This window comes from Salmo salar, chromosome ssa22 (genome assembly GCF_905237065.1).
Source record: "Salmo salar chromosome ssa22, Ssal_v3.1, whole genome shotgun sequence".
Taxonomy (NCBI): domain Eukaryota; kingdom Metazoa; phylum Chordata; class Actinopteri; order Salmoniformes; family Salmonidae; genus Salmo; species Salmo salar.
In genome coordinates this window covers 17,098,450-17,117,086 of record NC_059463.1, presented here as the reverse complement: position 1 = coordinate 17,117,086, position 18,637 = coordinate 17,098,450, and positions in this window count along the sequence as shown.

The window sequence follows — 18,637 nt, the reverse complement described above, 5'->3', positions numbered from 1 at the left end:
ATTAATCTGCTATTAAAGAGAGATGACAATTACTTTAACTGAGAAAAATGTTGTGTGCTCTATGCATGCACTCACACAGAGTATGTATAATAACCAAGTCTGTTTGTTACTTTTCAAACAACCAATCAGACATTCACAAACAGAGCTGTCTGTTGTCACCCTTAAGCGTCTTCAATGTTTACAAAACTAATCAAGGACCTTGTACTACGCACAAAACTGCAAACTATCCACTCTATTCATTTTATCCTTGAGATCAGCCAAATAAAAGATATTCATAATATGATGATAATCAAGTAGATACAATCACATTAGGACAAATGTTTCTATTGCCTTGGTTGGTAGGGAAACTGCACATCTGTGTATACAAATATAACACAACCTAACATCAAATCATTTTAAACATATCATTATAAGCAATGAAATAAACTGAGAATTAGAATCAGAACCAGTTTGATGAGTTCAAGTATAATTGTCCATTCCTGTCAATAAGGAGATCCTCAATATTTGCTGCTGACATTTTGTTGTGACAGTTTTGTGAGTTCTGTGCCAATACTAAGGCATAAATAACATATCTGCTAAGATGCTTCTCACAGTGGAAATACTTCCATAATTTACACATGAGTTATTGCTGTATGTTTGGGAAATTGTATAGATGACATTTAAGTGCATGCCATAAAGTGAGCCTGCAACTGCCTTTATTATCAATACAGTGTTATCGGAGGTGTACACCTGCATATTTCTGACTAGTGACTTTCACAAACACATCACACAGGCCATTGCTTTATAAGCGTTTATCAATTAATGACATCCATAAATGAACATAAAAGCTTTAATTCCCAACAAAACCTTTCTACCCGCCGAAACTCTAGTACCTAAAATTAAAGTGCAGACAAAATAACAATAAAACTGAATATATGCTAAAAAAAGGAACTGATGAATAGATTTTCTCCTTTTTAATCTTCTTTGCTTGGTTCCTGTTTTTCCTCCATCTTGTTCCCTCTCTGTAGTTACAGGCAGAGTGCTGACATGGCAGCTGCCTCAGATTTGCTTTCCCAATGTAGCAGTAAGATCAATAGATTGGGATTCATTGGGACTTGCGAACAGCCTTGTGAAAATTCTCCTATTTGGAGTTCAGAGAATTGCCTGTCCAGGGGAAAAATAATCAATTAATCCCTACAGAAAATGTACAAGAGATTGATTAAAAAGCAAAAATGGGCCCTTTCAGCACCACCACAGGTCATATTTAAATGATAATGTCTGAGAAGCAGGTGTTTGGAGGATATATTGGCACGGGTGTTCGTCGTGGGCCACCGTGCCAATATATCCTCCAAACTCCGGCTTCGAGGGCATTATCACTTTCATTACAACGGGTTATTTTAATAAAAAACGTTATTTTGAGGAATGTATTCATACTATTTTATCCTTCCACAAGATATAGTCCCGACACAAATCTAGGGTTGCTAGAGACGCTACCCAGTCGTTCAGTCTTTTTGTTCTGTATCCAGTCGTTCGTTCTAAATGTGGCTGGCAATGTTCTTATCCCTTGCTTGATAGCTAGCCAACTACGACTAATTTACAGTCACGTCAAAAAGTGCAGCCAGAATAACAGCAAAGTAGTTGCATTTGCATTTGTTTAAGCTGTTTTCTAGTGACATTTATTTGGATACATCCATAACAATGAGCTATGAGGCGCGATTTCGCCTTGCATAGAAAATGTGCTCACTCGTCAGGACACTGTTGTTCAGAGGAGCAAGCCAACAATACAGTAACACAATCACTTCAAACTGACGCTGGAAAGACTGCAAATTAGCTGCATTTCGTTTGACCTTTTTCAATTGACATTCTTTTGTATATAGCCCTAAAAATGATGCCAGCTGATTCATGATTTCGACTGGCTGAGAAACGCTCCCTGCCTTTCTGTCTCGTCTCGACTCCCGACACGTTCATTACTATGAGACAGCAGGAGATTGAATTTGAATATTGAAACAATGTTGCAAATGTCGGAGAGACAAACCGCAAACTTTATACAAATAATCTATAGAGTATGGTGCATTTATACAACGGGTGCGTATAATTCCGAGTACTGATTGGTTAAAAGCGCATTCCAGCCGGTGTCTATCACACAAATTGCCACCGGCTAAATCTATGACGGTAAAATGCCTATTTACTCTGTTCCATCTGACTGCGCAATCCACTGTCTCATCAGCCCAGCCAGGAAATGTATAAACTTGATCTCCACTATAAAAAGCATCTAGACATTATCTCACATTTCTTTTAGACTAACATTTAGTTTTCAACAGCAGAGATTTGTATGGATTCAACAGACTAAGGATGTGGCAGCGTTTTGTAGTCAATCTTTTAAAGGTCCTTGGAGGGAATGTGTGACTGTGAGTGCCTCAGCGCATAGCCTAGTTGCGTGCATTCAAGTGTGCGTGTGTACATGTGCACGTGTGTGTGTAAATAATAGATTCAAATCCTTCATTTTGTACAATAGCTTACACACACTCAATTATTCATGATTTCAACAAGCTCTCAGTAACTCATTGTCTGTTGCATTGAAAAAGGGCAACATCATGAGTAATCTCATATCTCATATGAGTAATCAGACTGCTGAATAATATGTCTCACGTTATTCAGGAAGAGAGTGTTGTTTTCACGCAGCACACCCACTGTGTCCTCCTAGGAGCAGAGCAGGTCTATACCCTGTCAGGGATCAGCCCACTCTGTGTATGTTCGTAGTGTACTGGATGACTCCCAACCTTTCCCTTGCTGTGTACTTCATCCAATGCTTAAGTTACTTTAGTGGGCCTGTGATTTATGTGCTTTGGTCTGGGGAGAATAGAGTCACTCAAAAGATGCATGTGTGACACTAAGACTGATACACGGCAGAGATGCAAACTACTCTCTGCTATGAGTGGAGGCAGAACAACAGATGAAGCATGTAAGAATGTTGGAATGAGGACTGTGACGCTCATGAAATTTTGTCAGTCGGTGACTGTCAAGCAAGTAACTGCCGGTCTCCCGGTAATTGACCGTTAATTAACATCAACACATTTAGCATCTCCTGGCTTCCACGCACAGCCTACAAGCCACTAATGCAGACCTTTGGAAAATCTACATTTTAAAAAGTCTAATAAATCCATGTAATATAGCCTACACCATCACAATTATTTTAGACAGGTCTAAAGAAGTATAATATGAAGAACATGTAGTCTATTTCAGAAGAACAGAATAGCATACTCTGAGTTGTCCTAATGTTAGGCCCTGATCTGGCTATGCCATATGGCTGTGGGCTACACTAGTTCATTTAGCAGACAAGATTTACTTAGAATTCCGTGGCATTATTGTATATTATTTTATTGTATGAAGAATACAATTGAACAAAGCTGAATAAAATAGAAAGGATATTTTCTCCAAATGACTTGAGGGAGTGAGCACATGTGGCTATTCATGTTGAGCGGTTAACTAAGAAACAGGTACTCCTATATGCTTAATTTAGAGTTATTTATGTAACTTTAGTTGTGATACAAATGTTGGGCTATATGTTAAGATTTATAAGACATTCTAAGGCTGCGTGATGCGACTCTAATGATGATTTGAAAAAAGTTGCATGAAAGGCATGAGCTCTGCTTTGTTTATTTCACAGGCTGTACACACGTCATCAGTTTCTCATTCACAATTTGACTAGCATCCAAAAAACTGTTTTAGGGCCTTCTGAGTGGCACAGCGGTCTAAGGCTGGAGTCTGGGTTCGAGTCCAGGCTCTGTTGCAGCTGGCCGCAACCCGGGAGACCCATGGGGGTGGCACACAATTGGCCCAGCGTTGTCCAGGTTAGGGGAGGGTTTGGCCAGCAGGGGTGTCCTTGTCCCACCATGCACTAGTGACTCTTGTGGCTCGCTTCTGGGTTAAGTGGGCATTGTGTCAAGAAGCAGTGCGGCTTGGTTGGGTTGTGTTTCAGAGGACGCACGGCTCTCGACCTTCGCCTCTCCCGAGTCCGTACGGGAGTTGCAGCGATGAGACAAGACTGTAAATACCAATTGTATACCACAAAATTGGGGAGAAAAAGTGGTAAAAAAAAAACGGTTTTAATGAGCCTGAGGCAACAGATTTAGCCTAAACGTTTAGCCTAAAATGTTGATATACTATTAAGGCTATTTCTTCACATTATAACCTCAGCAATGCGCAAACGGTAGTAGGCTATAAGCGTGAATGTTCCGTTACACAATTACGATTATGCATGTAATGCTTTTATTGTAAAGGTGCATTTTTATGGTGAAAATGATCTTCCCCAAACTTGAAACTCACCCGCTACATATGTATGCCAGTTAGGGTCTACACCCCTTGTAAAGCAGGTTAATGTGCTTCATTTTAAGAAATTATTTGTCCGCTTTAGTTATGATCCAACCCTATCAAAACATATAGGCCTATGGGCTAGGCTACATGAGGTGTGCAACTATGATTTGAAAAAGTCACCAAAAAAAGCATGCACTGTTTGGCATCATTCACAAGTGATAGGCTAATATTGTCACCCATCAACTACTCATGATTTAATCTTGTCTTTACATATACTAAATAATATATGTGGGAAATTTGTTTTGATTTAGAAAGGACCATTATCATGTACCTGTCTCAAAACAGGGGCAGTGGGGGGAAAAAATACACGCTTTCCCGTGGTTCATTTTCATGCCAGTCAGGTAGGCTACTCCTGTTTTAAAGGGAAGCAATGTGCTTAATATTATGAAGGTTGAGAATAAATATAGTAGGCAAAGCCTATAAAAAGCTGATGGGATCCTCCTCTTTTTAATAGAGACATTTGCTCTGTTTTCTCACGCAATTGCATAGCCTACAGAATTGTTGCGCAAAACATGAGCTCATGGGCTCTCATGTGTATGATTAGATTTTAGATTATATTTTCATTGTCGAGTGATTAGAGGGACAATAGAGTGCTGAGTTCCAGGCAGTTAGCAAGTTTGGTAGGCTACTAATGAACATCACCAGCATCAGAGCTTGGAGAAGCCTAATTATCATAACTAAATAGTCACATGGAATTTGACTGCCATCATGACTCCTGACCGCCGTTGTGGCAGTAATATGTTCACCGTAACAGCCTAGTTGGAATGCACTTTATTTCCTTCCAAAGTTCCATGCTGACCCCGGAATAGACTAATTAATAAGATAACGCATAAAACATTCCCCTAATGTTGCAAACATTTTCATATACATATACATTTTATCAATCAATCAGTCAAATGTATTTATAAAGCCCTTCTTACATCAGCTGATGTCACAAAGTGATGTACAAAACCCAGCCTAAAACCCCAAACAGCAAGCAATGCAGGTGTAGAAGCACGGTGGCTAGGAAAAACTCCCTAGAAAGGCCAGAACCTAGGAAGAAACCTAGAGAGGAACCAGGCTATGAGGGGTGGCCAGTCCTCTTCTGGCTGTGCCAGGTAGAGACTTTAACAGAACATGGCCAAGATGTACAAATGTTCATAGATGACCAGCAGGGTCAAATAATAATAATCACAGTGGTTGTCGAGGGTGCAACAGGACAGCACCTCAGGAGTAAATGTCGGTTGGCTTTTCAGAGCCAATCATTCAGAGTATCTCTACCGCTCCTGCTGTCTCTAGAGAGTTGAAAACAGCAGGTCTGGGACAGGTAGCACGTCCGGTGAACAGGTCAGGGTTCCGTAGCCGCAGGCAGAACAGTTGAAACTGGAGCAGCATCACGGCCAGGTGGACTGGGGACAGCAAGGAGTCATCAGGCCAGGTAGTCCTGAGGCATGGTCCTATGGCTCAGGTCCTCCAAGAGAAAGAAAGAAAGAAAAAGAAAGAAAGAAAGAAAGAAAGAAAGAAAGAAAGAAAGAAAGAAAGAAAGAAAGAAAGAAAGAAAGAAAGAAAGAAAGAAAGAAAGAAAGAAAGAAAGAAAGAAAGAAAGAAAGAAAAATTTAAAGAGAATTAAAGAGAGCATACTTAAATTCACACAGGACACCGGATAAGACAGGAGAAATACTCCATATATAACAGATTGACCCTAGCCCCCCGAAACATAAACTACTACAGCATAAATACTGGAGGCTGAGACAGGAGGGGTCGGGAGACACTGTGGACCCGTCCGACGATACCCCCGGACAGAGCCAAACAGGCAGAATATAACCCCATCCCTTTTGCCAAAGCACAGCCCCCACACCACGAGAGGGATACCTTCAACCACCAACTTACCATCCTGAGACAAGGCCGAGTATAGCCCACAAACATCTCCGCCACGGCACAACCCAAGGGGGAGCGCCAACCCGGACAGGAAGATCACGTCAGTGACTCAACCCGCTCAAGTGCCCCCCCCCCTCCTAGGTACAGCATGGAAGAGCACCAGTAAGACAGTGACTCAGCCCCTGTAATAGGGTTAGAGGCAGAGAATCCCAGTGGAGAGAGGGGAACCGGCCAGGCAGAGACAGCATGGGCGATTCGTTGCTCCAGTGCCTTTCCGTTCACCTTCACACTCCTGGGCCAGACTACACTCAATCATAGGACCTACTGAAGAGATGAGTCTTCAATAAAGACTTAAAGGTTGAGACCGAGTCTGCGTCTCTCACATGGATAGGCTAACCATTCCATAAAAATGGAGCTCTATAGGAGAAAGCTCTGCCTCCAGCTGTTTGCTTAGAAATTCTAGGGACAGTAAGGAGGCCAGCGTCTTGTGACCGTATCATACGTGTAGGTATGTACGGCAGAACCAAATCGGAAAGATAGGTAGGAGCAAGCCCATGTAATGCTTTGTAGGTTAGCTTTAAAACCTTGAAATCAGCCCTTGCTTTAACAGGAAGCCAGTGTAGAGAGGCTAGCACTGGAGTAATATGATCACATTTTTTGGTTCTAGTCAAGATTGTAGCAGCCATGTTTAGCACTAACTGAAGTTTATTTAGTGCTTTATCCAGGTAGCCGGAAAGTAGAGCATTGCAGTAGTCTAACCTAGAAGTGACAAAAGCATGGATTAGTTTTTCTGCATCATTTTTGGACAGAAAGTTTCAGATTTTTGCAATGTTATGTAGATGGAAAAAAGCTGTCCTTGAAACAGTCTTGATATGTTTGTCAAAATAGAGATTAGGGTCCAGAGTAACGCCAAGGTCCTTCACAGTTTTATTTGAGACGACTGTACAACCATCAAGATTAATTGTCAGATTCAACAGAAGATCTCTTTGTTTCTTGGGCCCTAGAACAAGTATCTCTGTTTTGTCCGAGTTTAAAAGTAGAACATTTGCCACCATCCACTTCCTTATGTCTGAAACACAGGCATCCAGGGAGGGCAATTTTGGGGCTTCACCATGTTTCATCGAAATGTACAGCTGTGTGTTGTCCGCATAGCAGTGAAAGTTAACATTATGTTTCCAAATGACATCACCAAGAGGTAAAATATATAGTGAAAACTGTAGTGGTCCTAAAACGAAGCCTTGCGGAACACCGAAATGTACAGTTGATTTGTCAGAGAACAAACCATCCACAGAGACAAACTGATATCTTTCCAACAGATAAGATCTAAAACAGGCCAGAACTTGTCCGTGTAGACCAATTTGGGTTTCCAATCTCTCCAAAAGAATGTGGTGATCGATGGTATCAAAAGCAGCACTAAGGTCTAGGAGCACGAGGACAGACGCAGAGCTTCAGTCTAATGCCATTAAAAGGTTATTTACCACCTTCACAAGTACAGTCTCAGTGCTATGATGGGGTCTAAACCCAGACTGAAGCGTTTTGTGTGTATTGTTTGTCTTCAGGAAGGCAGTGAGTTGCTGCACAACATATTTTTAAATTTTTTGAGAGGAATGGGAGATTCAATATAGGCCAATAGTTTTTCATATTTTCTGGGTCAAGGTTTGTCTTTTTCAAGAGATGCTTTATTACTGCCACTTTTAGTGAGTTTGGTGCACATCCGGTGGATAGGGAGCCGTTTATTGGGTTCAACATAGGAGGCCAAGCACAGGAATGCACAAACACAGGAATGCACAAAACATTCCCCTAATGTTGCAAACATTTTCATATACATTTTCTTTATGTTATTTTCTGTTTAAAAGTTCCCAAAATATTTTATGGGGTTGTGGGAACAGTGTGGGGACATTACAAGAGATTCCCAAAACACGAAATCTGTCCAGTTGTGCTGACATTCATACAATGTTTATTTAACGGTGCACAACGTTCCCCCAATGTTGCAGGAAGTTTCACATACATTTTTATGTATTCTTTAAAGATTTCAGAAATATTGTATTTAGGTTATACCCAGCATTCCCTTAATGTTCTTAGAATGTTAGTCCTATGTTCACAGAACAATAAAACTAAGTTGAACAGTCCATGGGGGTTTCTTTCCTCTGTTAATGCTATCTTACTGTTGATGTAGAAATCATGTAGAAACACACAGCAGTTTCTTGTAATCACATGACATTTTATTAAATTATAATATTGGCAATTATTTATAGTAATGTGACATTTTACCAGATTATTATTGTGCAAACATAGTTTTACAAAAAATGTTGATAGCTCCAACCAGGGATTAAACCTGACACTAACACTGACACAAACAGACTGACACAAACACAAAGCTGTTCATACATTTTCTTTGCAGAAATAGGATAACTAGGGCTCTATCAAATATTTTTTTATAATTAACCCAAGATAGACCACAGCCTGTCAATTCCAATGGGAGCAAATGAATCATAGTGGGCAGAACAAGCAAGGAGGTGGGCAGAGCCAAGCACGAGCTAGTGAGAACCTATTGGTACGTTCTAGCATGTATTTGCATATTTCCGTAAGGGAACGCCTAGGATGTGAAGTGTGCATGTGCAGTAACTCAATTCACCCTTGCACTCCTTCTAAAACAGCACAATTTTAGGCAAAGGATAAAGTCCACAAAACGCAGTCCACTCTGTTCTAACAGATTCTAGTTTTGGAAACAGAAAACTGTATTGAGATCAAATGTTTCATAGATGAGAAAATGAGCAGAATCCATCTCGCTGTATCTTCTCCAACTGCCGGCCACTGGACTTCCTCTCACCACCATATTTGGTAGTGAGTGGAAATGCCAACATTGATACAGCTGGTGAAATATCTGTCTCATTGTTCTATCTCTGGCTCTACTCAATCAGTAAAGCTGAAGTGTTACAGATTCCGCAATAGAAATGTAAAGGTAATTTCTGATTGAACTGACATATGCAGCTTTTACCGTGAATGCAGTCTCCGCTAAAGCGGGAACATTGCTTTTAAATTTCAATCATGCTGTAAAGCTGAACTTCCAAGTTGCGGATTGAATAGATGCGGATAGAAAATATGTATCCTCAATTTCAAATTAATAAACGCAACATGCAACAATTTCAAAGATTGTACTGAGTTACAGTTCAAATAACAATATCAGTCAATTGAAATAAATTATTTTGTCCCTAATCTATGGATTTCACATGACTGGGCAGGGGTGCAGCCATGGGTAGGCCTGGGAGGGCATAGGCCCACCCACTTGGCAACCAGGCCCACCCATTGGGAAGCCAGGCCCAGCCAATTATAATGAGTTTTTCTTACAAACAGAAATACTCCTCAGCACCCCCCATAGCCCCCCTCAGACGGTCCCACAGGTGAACAGGCCGGATGTGGAGGACCTGGGCTGGCGTGGTTACACGTGGTCTGCGGTTGTGACGCCGGTTGGACGTACTGCCAAATTCTCAAAAATTACGTTGGAGGCAATTTATGGTAGAGAAATTAAGATTTACCCTAACAAAATATAATCACGTAAGACGATTGATATGCCATTTGTAAGATACATTTCTAAGTTTGGCGACTTCATATAATAAGATTGCACATCAATATTAGCAGAACATTGCAGTAATGTTTTCAGAACCACTTCCATTATCACTTCCAAAAACATTATTGGAACATCATGTCACAACATTACAGAATAACTTTAGAAGACTCGCAGGAATGTTTGTTGTTATAGGTATAATTAATAACATCTCCATCAAAATGTGTCAAATATTTTCTCAGAATAATTTTACTAGTGAAAGTATGTTCTTAGAATGTTATTGGAACATGTCAGTAACATCAGACTATAACTTCATGAGAGTCTTTGAGATTGTCTCTAACATTAGCATAACGTTCCAGTAATGTTTTCTCAGAACCACACATATTTGCTGACGTTTGTTTAGAAAACATTATTGGAACAATCATGTTATAACATCAAACGATGACTTTATGAGAGTCTTGTGGGAATGTTGCCTACGTGTTGTTTTGGTTGTTTAGGATGACGCCTCCATCTATGTTTGCAGAACCTTTCTGTGATGTTTCAGAATGCAGACATAATTGCTGAAGTATGTTCAAGGAACATTTTTGGATCATGTTATAATGTCACACTATAACTTTGAGACCATTGTAGAAATATCCGTCCACTTCAAATCAAATGTTATTTGTCACATGCGCCGAATACAACCGGTGTAGACCTTACCGTGAAATGCTTAGATACAAGCACTTAACCAACAATGCAGTTAAGAAAATAGAGTTCAGAAAATATTTGCTAAAAAAAAAAAAAAAAAAAAAGTAACACAATAAGATTACATAACAATAACGAGGGTATATTCAGTGTGTACCCTGGAGGTTTTTGTTTAGTTCCCGGCTTGATCATGGCCCTGGAGGTTTTTGTTTAGTTCCCGGCTTGATCATGGCCCTGGAGGTTTTTGTTTAGTTCCCGGCTTGATCATGGCCCTGGAGGTTTTTGTTTAGTTCCCGGCTTGATCATGGCCCTGGAGGTTTTTGTTTAGTTCCCGGCTTGATCATGGCCCTGGAGGTTTTTGTTTAGTTCCCGGCTTGATCATGGCCCTGGAGGTTTTTGTTTAGTTCCCGGCTTGTTTCGGGGACATCCGTAAAGACGTTCTCCCAAAAAATAAATGTCATTACACATCACCTCTTGCCCAGCCCATCAAGGACATGATTGGTGAACCACTGATCCATTCACAGATCCTTGTCTGTTGGCAAGATTAGGGACACGCACATACACAGTGCTTTCAACTTACATATTTGACAGACTTTGACATATGTGATTGCATTGCACATGTTCATTTATGCTGTTATTATTATTATTCAACATGTTCTCACCTGAGATTTGAACTCACAACCTCTTGGTTCACGGAATTCCAATCTTCATGCTACGTCATCATATCTGTATCAATGACTGATTTCACCTTTATTTCTACACTTTGCACTTCAAAGTCAATCTCAGCTCTGTTAAATGTACACAAAAAAAAAACTATTTGATTTATCATAGTGATTAAGAAGTAACATTAAAACAGAGTAATATGCCCCACCAACCCCAAACTTGCTGAAATAAGTAAATAGAATAGTCAGATTAACTGACACAGACATGGTGGCGTAGCAGGAAGATCAGAATGCCATGAACCAGGAGGTTGTGATTGCACATGTGCACCTCGGACTGTGTGCTTTGGCATTCTAACCCAGCAGCTCAGATCGATGTCCCTGTGATGACATTGGCCTGTGAGAGGATAGATCTCCTCCATCCTCTTACTTCTCTTCCTTTTGTCTGACTGGCTCGTTCATTAATTAGTCCAATGGGAGCACATTCTGGGAGATGACTGTGGAGGGCCTAGTCTGAACCACAACTGGGAGAGACTCAGTGGTGTGAAAAGGTCAGCGGATTACAGGGGTTAGAGTTAGAACACGAAAGGGGCATCCCTCCTGTGTTTACTTTGCTCTTTGTATCTGTAAGAAGGGCCACAACATGGCTCCCAGGTGTGCAGACTTACTGACAGTACTTGGTACCGTACCTTGAGATGACAGACATTCTACTGACACACCTACACCTATAAAGAGTGCTTATCTTATATTATACTACCACCTGAGTGCCTTCCGATAAGACATTGCAGACCGCTCAGCAGGTCAAGAGAATGTTACACCTTCACGTTATCACCTTTCGTTTTTTTCATACAGTAATTTTGTTATCATTAAGAATGTATTGTGTTACAGTGAAGGGGAAGCATGTTCATATGATTTAATTGTGAATGCCTTCTACCTGCAGGCCCCAAAACGTGGGACTGAACCATGTCCACTTTACTCCAAGTCTGTGGGGAGTTCACTGCTTTACATTTTTTTTAATAGCCTCTAGAAAGGTTTTACTTTCCATTTTCTGTCAGTTCTTCCCTTGCTTCCCCTTTTTAAATCTCAGTCGCCCCATTTCTCTGTGTGAGTAAATGAATTCCTCTCTGATAGGCAGGGTGAGATCTGAGCACAGCGATTGGGGGATTTTTATCTGAGCGATCCATCCGGGAGGCTCTCCCACGCCTCAGCGCTCTCTGTTCAAACACAACACTTCCTAGAAATCCGAAAGGGATTACAGGACGGTCAGATCTCTATCTATTTATCCAAGAGGAGACCTTCTCTATTGGAAGGAAAACCCTGTGTGCTCTTCCCAGGGACTGAATCAAACATCCCATTATACAATATGCATTTTTGTTCTCCTCAAATTTGCAAGTGTGTCTGTCGTAATGTAATGTAAAACATGTTTGTAATAGGTTACCTTTACAGTACATTGATTGTATCACGCAGGGTTTTGGCATCACATTTTACAGATTGTGTGTGACATTTGCAATCATGCAAACCAGCAACTACAGAGCACAAAACGTTCTTTAGATTTTGTCATTTTAATAAATGCAATCATAACAAACACAGAAAAACAAGGCAGCACAAGGGCACATAACTAGAAATCCATCATCTGTGAAATTACAGTTTCAGAGACATCTGCACCATCTCAATGAGACAAAAAGGGAAAATAGTCAATGAATAAATTACTCCTCAGCTGCAAGGGGCCTATATTTAGGCTAGGGGAGACAAGGTTTGGTTGTCACACCTTTTTGTCTTGTGTATATCTCAGCGGGAAGGTTCTCAACTTTTTCTGTGGCTAAACCAACTAGGCTCGTAATTTAACAACTTTATTCATATTTACAGCTGGCATGCAAGTTTGTTATTAAGGCACATGAAAGTTCAAAAGTTCCAGAAGACATTTCTTCCCCACATAAAACAGAAAAAAACAAAAAACAAAAAAATTCAAATGCCTCTCCTATGAAGTTGTGACTTGCGGCATATGCTATTTAGAGAATCAAAAAACATAGGATCATGTGAATTTGGAGTGTACACATTAATAAAGGCAATTTTCTTTCCATTACGGATACACTTAAGGAAAGGGATTCTGCCTCCTTGGTCTTCGCCTTTACCCAAGATGGGAATTTTGAGTTCCTAATGTATCATTATGATTACACCTTTAGTTTTGTTTGGAGCTGATGAAAAAGCACCCAGTTTGTACAAATGGTTCTCTATTCTATGCTAGCCCTTTTGGAGCAGGTGTGTTTCTTCGAACATTGGTCAACATGGTTTCTTGCTAGGATATCAAGACAGCTGGAAAGTTTAATAGGACAGTTTAAAATTCAAATTCTAAGAGAGAATAGCTAGTGTTGCCATTGTGGTTTAAAAAATAATGTATTATTAATAACGTAATTGTTATCTTTAGTGTTAGTAAGCCCATGGATGTGAAACAAAAAGCATGACCCACAGGGAAACCCACCCAAGGTCAAGATGAGTTTTGCCGGGTGGATAAATCCACAGCTTGCATAGCTTGGATCTCACCTCGTTGAAGGTCACCCACTGTTTCAGCAGTTCGGCACTCATATCTGGGTAGATGCTTTTCTCCTCATAGGTCACGCACCCGTGCGTCAATCTAATGAACATTATAAGAAAATCCCCATCAAAACCTGTCAGTTTAAGCTAGAGATGTTTTTTTGCATGGACTGCATCTCAATCCACCGCATCCGTCTATGTCGCTCTCCGCATCTGTGGTGGAAAGTGACTGAAAGTGACAGTGCTTTTTGTCAGACGAGGAGATCCCGAAAATCGGTCTTCTCACGAAATCGTCTGTAGTGTCCGAACAGATTGACTAACTAATATGACCACTCCATGGAAAGATGACTCTCACGAACACGTCGTGTTCTCCGTTTTGGTCTACAACCCCCACAAGTGCCAGGGGACCCATACAAATTAATGGAAGTATCGAGGTAGTTTTGCCAACACAAATAAGGGGTTAAATATGTGTATAAAAATATATATATTTCCTGAGCCTTGTTCTTTATGATACATTTTTTTTACCGTCTTTTTTGCCATTTATGAATGTGTTATTCAATGCGTTTCAATGGGCTATAGTAGTAAAGGCCAAATTCTATATTTTATCAACGGCTTAGACTTTTAGAGTTTAATGTGATGCAGTGTTGTAATACTCGAGACGGGTACTCGAGTGTCTCGGCCTTGTCTCGTGTATGATACATTTGTACTCGGTCTAGGACAGTGAGGACTTTCTTCCAGAGACCAGCCAAGACCAGCGGAGTAAAAAACTCATAATTATCAGCTTCCATTCAGTCAGCGCATAAAACCGCTTCGTCGAAAACAAATACAGTGCCTTTGGAAAGTATTCAGAAGCCTTAACTTCTTCCACATTCTGTTAGGTTACTTCCTTATTCTCAAATTGATTAAATTGTTTTTTTCCCCTCATCAATATACAGTTGAAGTTGGAAGTTCACATATAGTTAGGTTGGAGTCATTAAAACTCGTTTTTCAACCACTCCACAAATGTCTTGTTAACAAACTATAGTTTTGGCAAGTCGGGTCAGGACATCTACTTTGTGCATGACACAAGTCATTTTTAATGTAATTTTTTTCCTTCTATTTTGTGAAGTGCACCAGACCCTGCTGCAGCAAAGCACCCCCACAACATGATGCTGCCACCCCTGTGCTTCACGGTTGGGATGATGTTCTTCGACTTGCAAGCTTCCCCCTTTTTCCTACAAACATAACGATGGTCATTATGGCCAACCAGTTCTATTTTTGTTTCATCAGACCAGAGGACATTTCTCCAAAAAGTACGATCATTGTCCCCATGTGCAGTGGCAAACCGTAGTCTGGCTTTTTTATGGACGTTTTAGAGCAATGGTTTCTTCCTTGCTGAGCGGCCTTTCAGGTTATGTCGATATAGGACTCGTTTTACTATGGATATAGATACTTTTGTACCTGTTTCCGCCAGCATCTTCACAAGGTCCTTTGCTGTTGTTCTGGGATTGATTTACACTTTTCGCACCATAGTATGTTCATCTCTAGGAGTCAGAATGCGTCTCCTTCCTGAGCGATATGACGGCTGCGTGGTCCCATGGTGTTTATACTTGCGTACTATTGTTTGTACAGATGAACGTGGTACCTTCAGGCATTTGGAAATTGCTCCCAAGGATAAACCAGACTTGTGGAGGTCTACAATTTTTTTTCTGAGGTCTTGGCTGATTTTTTTGATTTTCCCATGATGTCAAGCAAAGTGGCACTGAGTTTGAAGGTAGGCCTTGAAATACATCCACAGGTACACCTCCAATTGACTCAAATGATGTCAATTAGCCTTTCAGAAGCTTCTAAAGCCATGACATTATTTTCTGGAATGTTCCAAGCTGTTTAAAGGCCGTGTCAACTTAGTGTATGTAAACTTCTGACCCACTGGAATTGTGATACTGTGAATTATAAGTGAATTAATCTGTCTGTAAACAATTGTTGGAAAAATGTCTTGTGTCATGCACAAAGTAGATGTCTTAACCCGACTTGCCAAAACTATAGCTTGTTAACAAGACATTTGTGGAGTGGTTGAAAAATGAGTTTTAATGACTCCAACCTAAGTGTATTGTCACGTCCTGACCAGCAGAGGGAGTAATTGTATTAGTTTTGGTCAGGACGTGGCAGAGGGTTTTGTGTTGTGTGTAGGTTGGGTGCTGAACTCTCAATTGGAGGCAGGTGTTTCTAGTTGCCTCTGATTGGGAGTCCTATAAACAGGTGTGTGTTTTTCTTTGTGGTTGTGGGTAGTTGTTTGTGAGCACTGCTTTGTTTAGCCTGCCACACTGTTCGTGTCGTGAGTATTGTTTATTGTTTTTTTTCCTGTGGATGCTTTACTCCTGTTTTATTAAAAAAAGATGAGTATCCACATTCCCGCTGCGTATTGGTCTTCTCTCCACTACGACAAATGTTACATGTATGTAAACTTCTGACTTCAACTGTAAACTCCCAGTCATTTATTGGGTAAAACACCAATGTTTTGGCATAACTGTGCCTTCAGGAAATATGAACCCAGAAATACTGGACATTTAGAACTCTTATTATGGTGGTGATTTGACTAAATTACAATCATGGTCTTGGATTGGACTCGCATTTTTCTGGTCTCGGTCTTGACTCATTCTCGGACCCCTTTCCTTTACTCCGGTCTTAGTCTTGAATCGGTCTCGCTTTAGGTGGTCTCAAACACAACGCTGATGTGATGTTGAATTTTTACAATCATTTGAAAATAGGTCAGTTTATTCATAGTTATTTTACTAAAGAAATCCAGGAGAAAGCCACAAATATGACATTTTGAGTACATTTGTGTGTGTATGTGTGTTTGCACATGCTTGTGTGGGTGTGTGGCAGAAAAAAAAATATGTGTGTGAGATGTGTGTGAGAGAGAGGCAACAAAGGGACCTCTTTATAGCACAACAACAAAAGAGCTTGGAATGTATTATATGCTGGCAGTGGCAATGTTAATAGTGACAACCATCCCCATATTCCATGTGACAACCATCCCCAACCATCCCCTACCCAATGCTAATTAAGATGCTACTTACCACATTGCTTGACCTTGGTACTCAGAAGTATAGCTTTGGTTTGAATATAGCATTCACTTTTCAACAAACACAGTTGTTCATGGATACTCCCATAATTCAAACATTTACATAGAAAATACCTTATTTTCTTATTTTGTTGATTTTACTTTCACCTGTGAAAAACACAAATTCCCCTCACCTCAATGTTTTGTTATGCTGTCATGCATTGAACAGGTGAATGAGTTCTTTCAAATAAGTCACACATTTTAACCTTAAAATTATAACACAGTGCCATTTAGATTGGGAGCAATTAGCACTGTGACAACACACCCGTGAGACAACCAACCCTAGTCTCCCCTACCTGTTTCTGTGTGTGTTGCACTATACGTTTGTGGGGAGGTTGTTTATTAATGCATGTTATGCATACGCACACATTAAGATTCACTGTTGGTTGGACATTTGATAGTATGCCAATCACAACTTCACAAAAAGCACAAAATATTCAAGAATATATACAGGACATAGCATGACATATACAATTGCAGGAATCATAGAAAGGACAATTGTTTTGGCAGAGAGTGGACGCCAATTTGCCATTCCCTGGGTGATGAGCAGGTTCATAATGCTTTGATAGCAGTATCATATTCATTGCACACAGATCACTCAGTTCATTGTTGTGCTGGAAGGAAGAAGAGTAAAGAAAAACAATAATGTTCCTGAGGTCTAAATTGTGTTTGCTGATAGCGCTATCGCCTCACTGGCTGTTGATGGATATTACTTTCCTTGCCATTCCCTAGGCTGTCTTGGTGAATCACTACCTTTTGAAATGAGCGATTGTGTGATGCTCCTCTTAAACTAGTTCAGCATGGCATCATTCATCATTCCCTACTCTGCCAGTGGGGAGCCATGAAGTCCCTGAGTCTGCAAGTCACAATGGGGTTACATCAGGGGCGGATTGGTCATCTGGCAATTCTGGCAAATGCCACATGGGCTGGACCACTTTATAGTTGGGTGAAAATAAAAATATTGTTTTTATGTACAAATAAAACAATGAAAAAGGTAACCTGGTCGGCAGTCCATGGGCCTGTTAATGTTATTATTATTGTCTTGCACAATATCTCTGTTATCCTGTTAGGGCTAGGGGGCAGTATTGACACGGCTGGATAAAAAACATACCCGATTTAATCTGGTTACCACTCCTACCCAGTAACTAGAATATGCATATACTTATTACATATGGATAGAAAACACCCTAAATTTTCTAAAACTGTTTGAATGGTGTCTGTGAGTATAACAGAACTCAAATGGCAGGTCAAAACCTGAGAGATTCCTTTACAGGAAGTGGCCTGTCTGACCATTTCTTGAACTTCTTTTCCATCTCTATCATTTACTAAGGATCTCTGCTCTAACGTGACACTTCCCACGTCGTCCATAGGCGCTCAGAGCCCGGGAAAAAACAGAATGTCGTCATTCCAGCCCCAGGCTGAAACACATTATCGCCTTTCTCAAGTGGCCGATCAAGGGACTCTGGGCTTATGCGCGTGACCCGACCGCCCCGCCTTTGGGATTTTTTCCTCTGTTTGCCGAAAAGGAGATTCCCTGTCGGAATATTATCGCTTTCTACGAGAAAAATGGCGTAAAAATTGATTTTAAACAGCGGTTGACATGCTTCGAAGTACGGTAATGGAATATTTAGAATTTTATTGTCACGAATTGCGCCATGCGCACGACACTTCTTTACTATTTCGGATAGTGTCTGGAACGCACGAACAAAACGCCGCTATTCGGATATAACGATGGATTATTTTGGACCAAACCAACATTTGTTATTGAAGTAGCAGTCCTGGGTGTGCATTCTGACGAAGACAACAAAAGGTAATCAAACTTTTATCATAGTAAATATGATTATGGTGAGTGCTAAACTTGCCGGGTGTCTAAATAGCGAGCCC